The following is a 13,461-nucleotide window of genomic DNA, read 5'->3' on the forward strand; positions in this document are numbered from 1 at the left end:
CAGGCTGTCTGCGGTTGTAAGGATCAGAGTCTGCTGGGGTGGGAGGCGAGGTGAGCTAAAGAGAGTTGAAAGCATGAAGGGCAGGTGGGAGAACCCACCTGGGGAAACTGTGAGCTCTGGTAAATGTTGAGAAGCCAGGTTTTTACCAGGAGCCCAGACTTTGTGCCTGGTTTTGGGGGGCTCGTGACCTCATGAGCAGTCTGGATACAGGCTAGGAGGCCACATGGACCCAAATGAGAGACAGGCTGGCTGGGAGAGGTGCCTTCCCCCTGAGTCTGAGGCCACCCGCTCCCCCTGCACACCCTGGAGCGCAGGTCAGTGCGGCCCCACCCAGGCAGGAGCACCCCGGATCCACAGGGTGACCCTGGAAAACTGATGAAGAACTAGGGACGGGTGCCTGAAGGCTCCCTCGTGAAAGGAGAAAACAGGTAACAAGATGGATGAGAGAGAACTTTATCATGACTCAAAAGCTCCTGGGTCATTTGAAAACCTTTCTTAGGCTTCACCTGCTTAAAATGATAGGGCTTCCCTTGTGGCTCAGATGGTAAAGTGTCTGCCTGCAATGCAAGCAGACCCAGGTTTGATCCCTCGGTCAGGAAGATCCCCTCAACGATGATGGTGTTTCACATCTCAGCAATCCACAGGTTGAACTTTTTAGGTATTGTAATATTTCCCCATCAAATTCAACACGAAAGGTTAGAGCCTCGAGATGAATGATGCCTGGCCTCCTGCAGCTCACAACGTGGGGAGCCCAGGTGTGACTGGCTGAAGCCCTGGTTCCTTCCCTCGGGAACCCTCAGCTGACCGCACACCATGTATCCAGGCTTCCAGTCTCAGCAGTGGGTTGGTTCCTTTTTTGAAAGTCCTTCATGGTGCTGTGTTTGTTTAACTGTCGCCTATGGCAGCCTGGGCCCTGGGTGGCTGCGCATGCACACATACAAGACAGGTGTGTATTTGTGAGTGTGTGAGGTTTAGCTGAGCAAGCTCTGGATGCAACCTAAGTGAGCCAGGGTCCATTTGCACCCAGCTCATCCAAACAGCCAGCCACACTGTTTGAGTGCTTTATGATGCATGTGGCTGAGGCGGGGCTGGGTTCTGTCATACGATGATGGTGCATGATTCCCCTTCATTAAACCCTGGAAACATCTGTCTCTCTGCAGCCTGTGTACAGGTCTCACTTTATGAGATATTGGTTAATGATCGCAGACTCATTGGCTGTAACACTGGTGCCCCTCTTCGTGACTAAACCTGGTGTCTGGGTGCATGAGCAGGTGACTGTGTGTGTACACTAGGGTGAAGTGTGGGAGTCCTCGAGAGAAACCCCGAAGCACACAAGCAGTCACGCCTGGGCTTGCACTATCTTATTACTCGTCCAGTGGACTCAGCATCATTATTGTCGCTTCCTTGGGTGGGCACTGGGTCTGGTCTCGTGGGACGTCCTGTCCAGACACACAGAAGCGCATGCACGTGGGGTCAGTCTGGAGCGCCTGCACTCTCGCTCTGATTTCTCCGATTGCTGTGTTGTGTCCCATGTGCTCAGTCACTTCCGTTGTGTCCAACTCTGTGCGATGCTACATACCTTAGCCTGTCAGGATCCTCTGTCCATGCAATTCTTTGGGCAAGAATATAGCAGTGGGTTGCCATTTCCTTCTCCAGGGGATCTTCCCAACCCAGGGATTGAACCCGTGTCTGTTAAGTCTCCTGTATTGGCAGGCAGGTTCTTTACCACTAGCACCACCTGGGAAGCCCATGATCTCCTTTATACCATCGCTGTTGATTGCCTGCCCTGGGATGCTGAGAAAACAGTGAATTTTGATAACTGCACGTCTGATTCTCCAAGGAGCCCTAAACACTTCCCTTGCTAGAGACAAACAATGGGAAGAGTGTCATAGCTAAACTGTAACTGCCAAGATCCCGAGCTGACCAATGTGATTTTTTTGAAATTTTTTTTTAATGGAAGTATTAAAGATATAGTCCAACAAAGGTCCTAGCTATGGTTTTCTCAGTCATAGTGTACAGACATGAGAATTGGACCATAAAGAAGGCTGGGCATTCTAAGAACTGATACTTTCGAACTGTGATGTTGGAGAATACTTGAGAGTTCCTTGGACAGCAAGGAAATCAAACCAGTCCATCCTAAAGGAAATCAACCCTGAATATTCACTGGAAGGACTGATGCTAGAGCTGAAGCTCCAGTACTTTGGCCACCTGATGGGAAGAACTGACTCATTGGAAAAGATCCTGGTGCTAGTAAAGAGTGAGGGTTAGTGGAGAAGGGGGGCAATAGAGAAAGAGATGGTTAGATAACATCACCGATTCAATGGACTTGAGTTTGAGCAAACTCTGTGAGACAGAGAAGGACAGAAAAGCCTGCCATGCTGCAGCCCATGGGGTCAAAAAGAGTCAGACACAACTTAGAGACTGAGCAACATGTGTATAGTCGTTTAACAATGTTGTATTAATTTCAGATGTAGAACACAGTGATTCAGTTATACACACACACACACACACACACACACACATCTCTATTCTTTTTCAACTTCTTTTCTCTTATAGATCATTACAGAATATTATCATACTAAGTGAAGTAAGTCAGACAGAGAAAGACAAATACCGTATGATATCAGTTGTGTGTGGATTGGATTCCCAGGTGGTGCTAGTGGTAAAGAACCCGCCTGCCAATGCAGGAGACTTAAGAGGCACGGGTTCAATCCTTGGATTGGGAGGATCCCCTGGAGGAGGGCATGGCAACTCACTCTAGTATTCTTGCCTAGAGAATCCCATGGACAGAGGAGCCTGGTGGGCTACAGTCCATAGGGTCACAGTTGGACATGATTGAAGAGACTTAGCATGCACATCAGGTTACATGTAGAATCTAAGAAAATGATACAAGTGAGCTTATTTACAAAACAGACCCATGTACATAGAAAATTAGCTTATGGTTACCAAAAGGGAAAGGTTGGGGGGAGGGATACATTAAGAAGTTGGGATTAATGCATACACACTACTGTATTCAGGTTAATTACCAACAAGGGCCTACCTTATAGCACAGGGAACTCTACTCACCTAAGTAGGTTTTTATATCATGACTCTGGTCCATGGGTTCATATTAGGGAATTTGGGCACTTACGCTGCATATATGACATATCATTATTTTTGAGGGTTTTTGTTGTTGATTAGTCATTCAGTCATGTCTAGGTATTTTTGATGGTGATTATCTTTAGAAACTAGATAAAGAGTAACAGCATATATTGGGAGGCATTTATTGAGCTCTACTCTCTGCTGTCCCCTGAAGTCATTGGGTGAGGTTGGGCAACTGTGTGGAACCTCATGGCCTTGGTTTTCTCACCTGTGAAACGGAAGAGTGGAGTTCCACACCAGACCTAGTTTGAGCTTTTGACCTCTATACCAGGTATGATGTGAAACCATAGAAAAAATCCATCTAAGTCTCAGGGAAAGACAACTGAAGCATCAACAATTCAATGACTTATTCTGAAGTCTTGTAAAGACGTTCTAGGGCTCTAGAAAGTTCTAGAAGTTTCTTTTCAAAACAAACTCGTGGTTACCAAATAGGAAAGGGGGGAAGGATGAATTAGGAGTTTGGGATTAACCCATACACACTACTATATGTAAAAATTATCAACAAGGACTTCCTGTATAGCACAGAGAACTGTACTCAATATCTTGTAAAAATCTGTAGGGGAAAATAATCTGAAAAAGAATATATATAAATATATAAATATAAATTATATATACATATATAAATATAAACATATATAAAAAGCAGCTCTGAGCTCCCAATGAGGAGCATCTTTGAGCTATATAAACCTGAGCACAACCTCAGCATTCCTTAATCTTTTATCTCCAAATATCACTTGGTAATTCAGTGTATTGCAGAAATCCATCAGCTCAGAGTGGGTGCATGGTAAACGTGACTACTGTCTCCCAACCGTTCCTAGACCCCGGCGATGGGAAACTGTGAGGACTTGGACGTTCCTAACAGCATCTGCACAAGATGCTGTCCTCTGGGTCCAAGGAGTTGGCTTCCTGACACATGGGGGTGATGGACATTTGCATCCATTAGTGGCTAAGAACAGAACTAGGTGTGTTGGCTTTAAGAAAAAAAAGAGGAGCAGTTGGGTTTTTTTGTCTTTAGCTTTTTTGGCTGGCTGCTTCCTGCTTCATAAATCTGGGGAGGGAGGCGGGGGAGCCTGGGGGTGGGGCGAGCCCAGCACCTCTCCGGCCAGCTGCCGGGTCCATCTGCAGCTGGGGCTGGCGCCGTGATCTATGGCCAGAGAGCTGCATCAGGGGGCCTTTACTGCTGCTTCATGGCAGCTGGTGTGAATGGCAGTGGAAAAATAAGCCCTTCTTTCCCCTAACATCAGGAAAACTGTTCCCCCCTCCCCCCACACACACCCCTCAGGTCTTCTGTGCTGGTTGCAGTTCTCAGACTTGCGGCACCAGCCCCAAGCTTTGAGATTTTTATTCGCAAAGATATGTCTTTTCACTTGGGAGCCTTTGAACCCCCATAATAAATCAAAGTTGCTTGGTATTCAAGTTTCCAGCTTCCAAGGGACTTAGAAGTCCCAAGAGAAAGGGCTGGGGTTTGAATTAAGAGGCAAAACACCTTCATTTCCACTTACATTAGATTTTAGTTTCAAAAACATTCTTTAAAATGACAGATTAGAAGCAGCACTTGCCAGTTTTTGGAAACTCTGTGTTCCTCTGGCCCAGTGTGGTGACTCTGGAGGCTGGAAACGGACCTCATCCCTTCACCTCGGCAGGGTTTCTAAAAGGAGCTGAGCTAATGGCCCAAACACACTTGCATTTTCATTCAGCAAGTATTTTTAATGCCAAGCAGCCTTTAGTCTTTGGTTAAGACCAATCCCAACCCCCGAGGGACTCAGAGCCCGACAGTGCCATGGTGTTTAGGTTACCTGCAGAGGGCGCAGGACTCAGGGCAGGGAGCCCGCAGACCTGCCTTGGGGATGGGTGTCAGGACGAGACAGGATGGAGGCATTTCACAGCGTGGGAATTCAGGGACATGACTGAAACTGCCCATTCAATAGAGCCCAGATTAAATGCTTCTCTTGCCATGGAGCCTTTTCTGAGGTTTCAGCCAAAAGGGATTTTTTCTTCCATGCTCTGTTGCTCAGTTGTGTCCGACTCTTTGCGACCCCATGGTCTGTAGCCCACCAGGCTCCTCTGTCCATGAGATTCTCGAGGCAAGAATACTGGAGTGGGTTGCCATTTCCTTCTCCAAGGGATCTTCCCAAATCAGCAATCAAACCCACATTTCCTGTGTCTTTTGAATTACAGGTAACTTCTTTACCCACTGAGCCATCGGGAAAGCCCCTTTCCTTCTTCTGAGCACCATGGTTCTAGCTTCTAAGATACGGTCTCACTAGCTCTCACTGGATATCCAGTTTCTCCCTGTGGACATCTTGAGGGTATGGATGGGATGTGACTCACCAGGTACTCTCACTTCGTCTACTCAGCAGGGCAGAGGAAGAGGGCCTGTGTCTTCTTTGCCTGAATAGACAACCTGGTGGGAATCAGGCTCACTCAAGGTCAGGCTCAGGTCCGCGTGCCATTGGCCTCCCTTCAGTCTCAGAACCTGGCCGGCCCAGGACCTATCTGGACAGATGGAAGGGGGAGGCTGGGTTCATTGCCTGCAAAGCATCTTTGAGAATGCTGGCCGTCCTGTTGAAGTTAGTATCTGCACACATCCCTTATCCTCATGCCAAGAAGTGGGGAAGGTGTGTGTAACGGGAGGAGAGCAAGCTCACAGGAATCAAGAGAAAGAGGTCTGTCTTGCTGCATGGAGCTCAGATCAAGGAGACCTGGATTGACAGGATACTTACATCGTGCTAGAAGGTCATTGACTTCCTTATTCTACTACCTTGGATATCAGACCTCATTTCTCCAAACTTTGGTTTCTTCATCTTTAATTGGCATTGGCCAGCTACATTTTGTCAGTATAGAGAGAAACATATATATATATATATATATATAAATACCTAGCAAAATTACTGGATTAGGCCTCTCTTTGTAGAGTGAAAGCCCATGAAATTTTTTCCTTTTTTTAAAAAAAACTCATAGTAAAAATTATGTAAGGCTTACAAAAATCAAAGTAATAAAAACTTAGGAAAAACTTGGACCTGGGCCCCAGAACTAACTGCTTCAAATTCTCCTAGTTATTTCTTCTGGTTTCAAGTTTCAGAATTTTAAATCATATTTATTCTATTTTTTAAATTTAAAATCTTTTCTGTTGATTTCAATCATGAAGATGAGGGTTTAGATGTCATAGTCTAGGTGTACCACATACACCTTTGATTTAAAATATTCTTTTTCTGTTAAGCTATCAATAATTCTTTTTGAAAGGAGGGTTAGCATCCCACCCAGTATCATCCAATGTGTAGAAAATATATGGATTCCATTGTGGGATTGTTGTTGAGAGATCCTGTGAGAACTTTCATCTTCCTGCTCTAACACAGACAATTCTGCTTTCAGTCTGTGGCCCAGCTATTGTTTTGGAACCTGCCTCCAGCAATTTCCTGGGATCTCATTTTTGTTACACCTAATTTGGCTTAGCTTCCTTCACTTCATGATTTCCTCTTTTTTGTTGTTGTTGTTGTTGTTTTTTTGAGTTTCCATCTTCATTTCTGTATATCTTCCAGGATCTTCCCAAGAAAATGTACAAGAAGAGATTCATTCAGTGAGGTACTACCTGTCAAAATATAATTAATTGGGACAATATTTTGCTTTGGTTGGATGTAGAATTCTAGATCAGAAATTATTTTAATCTCAAAATGGTATATTCTGCAGATATTGCTGCATTGGTTTGTAGTAATTATTAGGGTTCTTATCTGAGTGCTTTTCCTTTGAAGATATTTGTTCCTTCTCTCTGGAAGCTTTGAATCTTTAGTCCTGAAGCTTGCAATTGCATTCCTCCAGTCTCTGCCTCTGTAGTCATAACACCTTTTCTTCTGTGTGTGTCAGGCGTTCTGCCTCTCTGATGGATGCACAGGTGACAACATTTAGGGCCACCTAGAAAATCCAGGATAATCTCCCCCAACTCATGGTCCTTAACTCAATCACATTTCAAACACTTAAAAGCAAAACAAACCAAAACATGTTTCAAGTATTAGGATACAGATACTGTTTGGGGAGTTCAGTTCAGTTCAGTCACTCAGTTGTGTCCGACTCTTTGCAACCCCATGGGCTGCAGCACACCAGGCCTCCCTGTCCATCACCAGCTCCCAGAGTTTACACAAACTCACGTCCATTGAGTCGGTGATGCCATCCAACCATCTCATCCTCTGTCTTCCCCTTCTCCTCCTGCCTTCAATCTTTCCCAGTTTCAGGGTCTTTTCCAATGAGTTGGCTCTTCATATCAGGTGGCCAAAGTATTGGAGTTTCAGCTTCAGCATCAGTTCTTCCAGTGAATACTCAGGACTGATCTCCTTTAGGATGGACTGGTTGGATCTCCTTGCAGTCCAAGGGACTCTCAAGAGTCTTCTCCAACACCACAGTTCAAAAGCATCAATTCTTTAGCACTCAGCTTTCTTTGTAGTCCAACTCTCACATCCATACAGGACTATTGGACAAACCATAGCTTTGGCTAGATGTACCTTTGTTAGCAAAGCAATGTCTCTGCTTTTTAATATGCTGTCTAGGTTGGTCATAACTTTTCTTCCCAGGAGCAAGCGTCTTTTAATTTCATGGCTGTAGTCACCATCTGCAGTGATTGTGGAGCCCCCCAAAATAGAGTCTGTCACTGTTTCCACTGTTTCCGCATCTATGTTTGGGGAGGGGGGTTTGCTATTATCCATCCCACCATAGTCCACCCAACAGGAACTGAAATTCTTTGCTTATGAGACATTTTCTTTTATTATTTCTTTAATATTTCTTCTCTTTGATTTACTCTATTTGGATTTTTTGGAACTCCTGTTATTGAGAAATTTGGTTTCTCAGACAAATCCTCTTAATTTCTTATCTTCTATTTCCCATTTCCCATAAGTTTTATTATGTTTTTCTGGGAGATTTTCTCAAATTTTGCTCTCAATCCTTTGTGAATTTTAACCTTATGAATTACTATTTTATTTTCTAAGAGCTCTGTTCTCTGATCTTATTTAACAGCATTCTGTTCTTATTTCATTGTTATAATATCTTATCTCTTTGAGAATATTAATTAAACATATTTTCTGCTCATTGCAATAGAAACTTTAAAAATTTATTTAATATTTTCTCCCTTGTTCTTAAGCTTTGATTTGTTTCCAATTCCCCAAACATCTAGTGCTTCTTGGTTTTCTGCTTAGGTTTAAGAGTCAGGTACTAAACAGTTTATCTGAAATTCTGAGTGTATGGCTTAGCAAGCTTCACTTAGAGTAATCAGTGCTAGGATTGTGTCCTAGGAGCTGTGCTTTTTCCCTCAGACACATCCATTCTCAAGAGGTTGTTTTCCCCATCTCTTCCTCTGCTATGCTGGAAGTCAAAGAGAGAAGGGTCTTGGGAGGACTTTCTCTTCATTATGCAGACTTCACTCTCTCCTTCTGTATTCTCTCTCCTACGTTACCTTTGTATCATCTTTACTCCTAGGTCTGGAGACTCTGGTTTGATTTCACCATCAGATGAACACCCCGTATCCCACATGGATGGAGGCCTGTAGATGCTTCAGGGCTTATGGAGGAGTGGATGGAGGTCTAGCTCTCTGTGTGGGCACCTAATCATTCTATTCTGAGCCTCTCTTCTTACTGCTATTTCTGGAAGTAAGTGGAACTTCTGAGAGTTTATGTGGTCTGTATCCTATTGACTTGCACACAGTGATTTTTAAGCTTTTTGTTTGGATAAACCACACACAGACACACACGTGCAAGGTGCAGTTACTATGCTGGGCATCATCCGGGGAGTGGGAATGGTTTGGAGACTTAGATCATCACTGAAGGAACATGTGGGGAATTATTAAAAGTTGAGTTGAGGGACTTCCCTGGTAGTCCAGTGGTTAAGAATGTGTCTTGCAACGCAGGGGATTTGCTCCACGGTGGGGAGACTAAGATCCTACATGCCGTGGAGCAACAGAGCCCGGACATGGCAACTAGAGAGTTCATTCATGCGCTGCAACCAGAGACGCCGCATGCCACAACTGAGACCCAATGCAGCCAGCTAAAGTTCTATTATAATTTATCTGAGAGCTAGTGAGAACAAACACATTTTAGCAAAAATTTGAGCTGAACAAGGTTAGGGCAGACTAATTAGAAAAGTCACTTTGTGCTGTACCTTGGGAATTGGATGCATTTTATGGCCAGCGGGGCACCTATGGAGGACTTGAAATGGAGAATTAAGATGTCCAGCAGCAAGTTCAGAGGACATGTTCACCAGGTTTTTCTCTCTTCTTCTCATTGCGTTTTCTCTTTGTACCCTTTTTCTTCTCTCACCGTCTTTCTAATAAACACTTTGATTTATAAATCTCCCAAATGGATTTTCTTTCTTTGTAGTATTTTATCACCAAGTAACCCTTTGACTAATTTAGCTATGCTTGGCGTACGCCATTTTTTTTTTAGTAATAGCACAAAGAGTATGATTTGTTTGAAGCAATTTTTTTTTTATTATTAAAATGAACAGTTCACACCAATCAAAAGAAGTCAGTGCTCAGAATAGCTGAAAATGGATAGACATCGAGATTTGGAACATATTTTGATAACTGAACAGGAGGACAGCTTCAAGATTTGTTACTAAAGGTTGTCCAAGTTTCCCATATTTTAAAGATTTGCAGGCAAGCTCAAAACCTGTTTAAAATAAGTAACTCCTGTCTCAAATGCCGATCACACTTGTCCTATGTATAGATTGTGCTTATTTCATAAATGTCATCCAAGGGAAGGTCAGAACTACCCACCTGGTCCTTATCTTTACCAGCTGTGAAAGAGAAAGTTGTGAAAAGAGAGATTCCAAATATTCACATCTCTGACCATGTGAAAAAAAGGGAAAAGAAACCCAGTGTATTATATTACATGCTGGGCACTTTGACCTGCACTCACCTCCCTTCATGTAATACTGATGAGAGGCAGGTGTTTTTATTACCATCTTCACCATGCAAAACCGAGGCTCAGAGGTCAATGGGTCCAGACTGCCAAGGTGGAACTGGGGGTAGTGCCATGTCTGCACCCAGGGTTGTCTTGGTCCCACCGCTGCACTTGCAGGTTCCCAGAGAGTGAGGATAAATCATATGGTTCCTTCTTGTCCTGCACCATCAAGAGAAAAAAGCTCTGAAATGCTGCTATGTTCGATTGGAAAGCAGGTCTCTGCGTGCTTCCTTGTCAGCAGTGACAGTCTGTCTTCCCTTGCGTGGTGCAGAGGGTCAATTTAAATCCTCTGAAGTGCCAAGAGCCCCATCTGCTTCTCCATCTGAAACGGGAATATTTTGCTCTTTTTTTTTTTTTAAATCTTGATTTGGTCTTTCAGTGTTTGTGTTACAGCCATCAGCCCAGATGCCAATAACGAAGAAAATGTATTAAGTGATAAGGGGGCAATCAGTGAAATTAACATGAACGAGAGAGGAAAATGGGAAACTGAAGTTGTGTTGTAATATCCAGTCCAGGTGTGATGAGGATTGAGAGCGTGTTCCCGAGAGATTTCAACAGAATGGAGGAAGCCCCCCATGTCTGGAGTAGAGGGATCAAGAGGGCCCTGGAAGACGTGACAGAAACACCTTGAGGAGCCTGCCTGAAGATGCAGTCTGCTCTGGGGTCCAGCTGCTGTGTGTTAGGAATGCTCATATTTCATGTGTGCTCGTCCGAGAAGGGAGTGCTGTGGTCACTCACAATATGTTGGAATCTGCAAATTATTGGTTTCACATCCACGTGAAAACCTGCAATTCTCCATGATAAGAACGTGAGGACAATATTTCGGAGAATCATAGAATTACAGAGCTTGAAGCTACCGTGCATGGTGGAGGGAGGGAGTATTTGGGGGTGATGGATGAGCACTGGGTCAGGAATTACAGGAATGGGGGTTAGAACCACCTGGGAGGTGTCGCCGGTCAACCCCTACAATCCCCCAAGCCTGTCTCTTCAGCCAGAAAATGAAGCTGGGAACGGTACCGCAGAGATGGAGAAAGCAAATGAAATTGTCATGTTTAATACGTTGTTCTAGAGTAACAAGGTATTATTAATGATCCCCTAATCTCATCTCTCATTTTAGAGTTGGGCAGAGGGAAGCCTAAGGAAGAGGAATTCTTCCTAGTTTTATTTAAGAGCAGGAATAATTTAGTCTTTCCCATTACTGCAAGTTTCCTTGGATGATCTGTCACCCTCAACTCTCATAATGACCAGGAGCACTTCCTCAGGCTGGTCACCCTCCTCTCTCAGAGGAGGATGCACACGCAGTGATCTGCAGCTTGTATTTCTTGCAGGAATGTGGCCCCTGACCATGGACCACAGACTCCCCAGGACCGACAATAGGTCAAGGCAGCTACCCAGTGCTTGGCAAACTGCTATGTGGGGTCTTTTGGCTGTCAAGGAGTCTTTTCAAGGCTGCTCTGGGAGAAAAAGTGAAGCCCCCACAGTTCCTAATTTTAAAACTAGGCTTCTCTGCAGATATTTTGGTATATGCAAAGAGGGTTAAAGATTTCTATGAAAGTTTGAAAACTCTTGAGTTATGCTCTGATTCCCTGATTTAACACATAGAGAACTATGACTCAGAGAGGTAAAGACATTTATCTGAGGAAGCCCAGCTCACTCATCCTCCCCAGACCACTTCTACTAACTTCCAGACCAGCACACCCCCTAAAATCCCCTGCCAAGTCAAAACTCTTCCCTTTCAGGCATTAGTGATTCCCATTTAATGGATTTTCTCTGACTGTCAAAAGCTGAATTTTGTATCTGTATAGGTGAGAAAAAAGAATTTTGGGATCCCAAAATAATTATTTTGAAAGTATTTATGTAACTACTTGGAGAGTGGGTCATTTAAAACATGTGTCTACTTAAAAAAAAAATACAAGGTAAGAATTTGATGTCATCAATACTCCAAATCCTGTCTTAATTAAAAGTTAAAATGAAAAGTGAAAGTGTTAGTTGCTCAGTGGTGTCTGACTCTATGACTTCATGGACTATATAGCTCACCAGGCGCCAAGTCCATGGAATTCTCCAGGCAAGAATACGGGAGTGGGTCAAGGCAAATGAAAAATCAGCAATAGTAGAATTATTTGCTAAGATTACCAGTACATATGAAATGGGCATTTATCATGTGTTTCCTGTTATAATTTCTAGGGTTTTAAAGAAATCAGGGGCCTGCATATTTGAACATGAGGATACTGTAAAGTAAACTTGACAGGCCTGCGACAGCAAGCATTCATTTTCCCAGTGCTGGGAAGACAGAGAAAGAGGACACCCTCCTGAGGAGGGTGGCAGGGTGACCTTGGGGCGCTTCGTTGCTTGGGGAAATTCATCAGCAGAAACCAGTTCCCTGGTGGACCGGGTCTGCTCCGAGTGTGCTGGCCTTGGCTCCCACGAGAGTCTGTTCTGTTTCCCCGAGGAGATGCTCTCTTCATTCTAACTTCTCCGGATTCCTCAGGCAAGGGCCAGTTCTTATTTTGCTTTTCCTTGTCAGGAGGCTTTGTGCCAGGCCAGAGGGGTCTTTGATTTCTTTGCTTTTCAACACAGAAAACCTTTCTTCCCTCTTTGTTTCTGTCTTCTGGTCCCTGGCCTCTCGTTTGACCTTGCTTGTTCAGTGCAGCAGTACCCATTGACACAGTGAGCCCGCTTCTCCTTCCAGATGCTGGGAATCTGAAAGCCCTCTCGGCCCCCGAGGTCTCCTTCAGGAGAAATCCCTACAATTGTCTTCAGCAACAGGGACAGCGAAAGCCCTGCCAGAGCCCGGGTCAGCCCGAGGATGCTTACGCCCCAGGGAGGAGAGGCTCTATTGGAGACGCAGACTTGGCAAAAGGAACTCTGAGATGGGTATGAAAGTGGCTTAGTCGTGTCTTACTCTTGTCCGTGGAATCCTCCAGGCCAGAAAACTGGAGCGGGTAGCCTTTCCCTTCCCCAGGGGATCTTCCCAATCCAGGGATTGAACCCAGGTCTCCCGCATTGCAGGCGGATTCTTTACCAGCTGAGCCACAGGGAAGACCAAGAATACTGGAGTGGGTAGCCTATCCCTTCTCCAGCAGATCTTCCCGACCGAGAAATTGAACTGGGGTCTCCTGCATTGCGGGAAGATAATTTACCAAGTGATTTCAGGGAAGCCTGAAATGAGTATGAAACCTTGTAAGTGCTGTAAATCGTCTGCATGTCTTGAAAGGCTGAGTGCCCATCCTTCCGGAAGCCAGACAGAGGGGCTGGGCCTCATGGGGAACCACTGAGGAGCATCCTTCAGCAATGTGCTAGCATGTCTTGGAGCCAGGGCTGCTTCCTCATCCTGGAGGGATGGAGAGGACCAGAGACAAAGCCGTCGTCTCCTGGACCA

The sequence above is a fragment of the Dama dama genome, chromosome 11 (genome assembly GCF_033118175.1).
Source record: "Dama dama isolate Ldn47 chromosome 11, ASM3311817v1, whole genome shotgun sequence".
Classification (NCBI taxonomy): domain Eukaryota; kingdom Metazoa; phylum Chordata; class Mammalia; order Artiodactyla; family Cervidae; genus Dama; species Dama dama.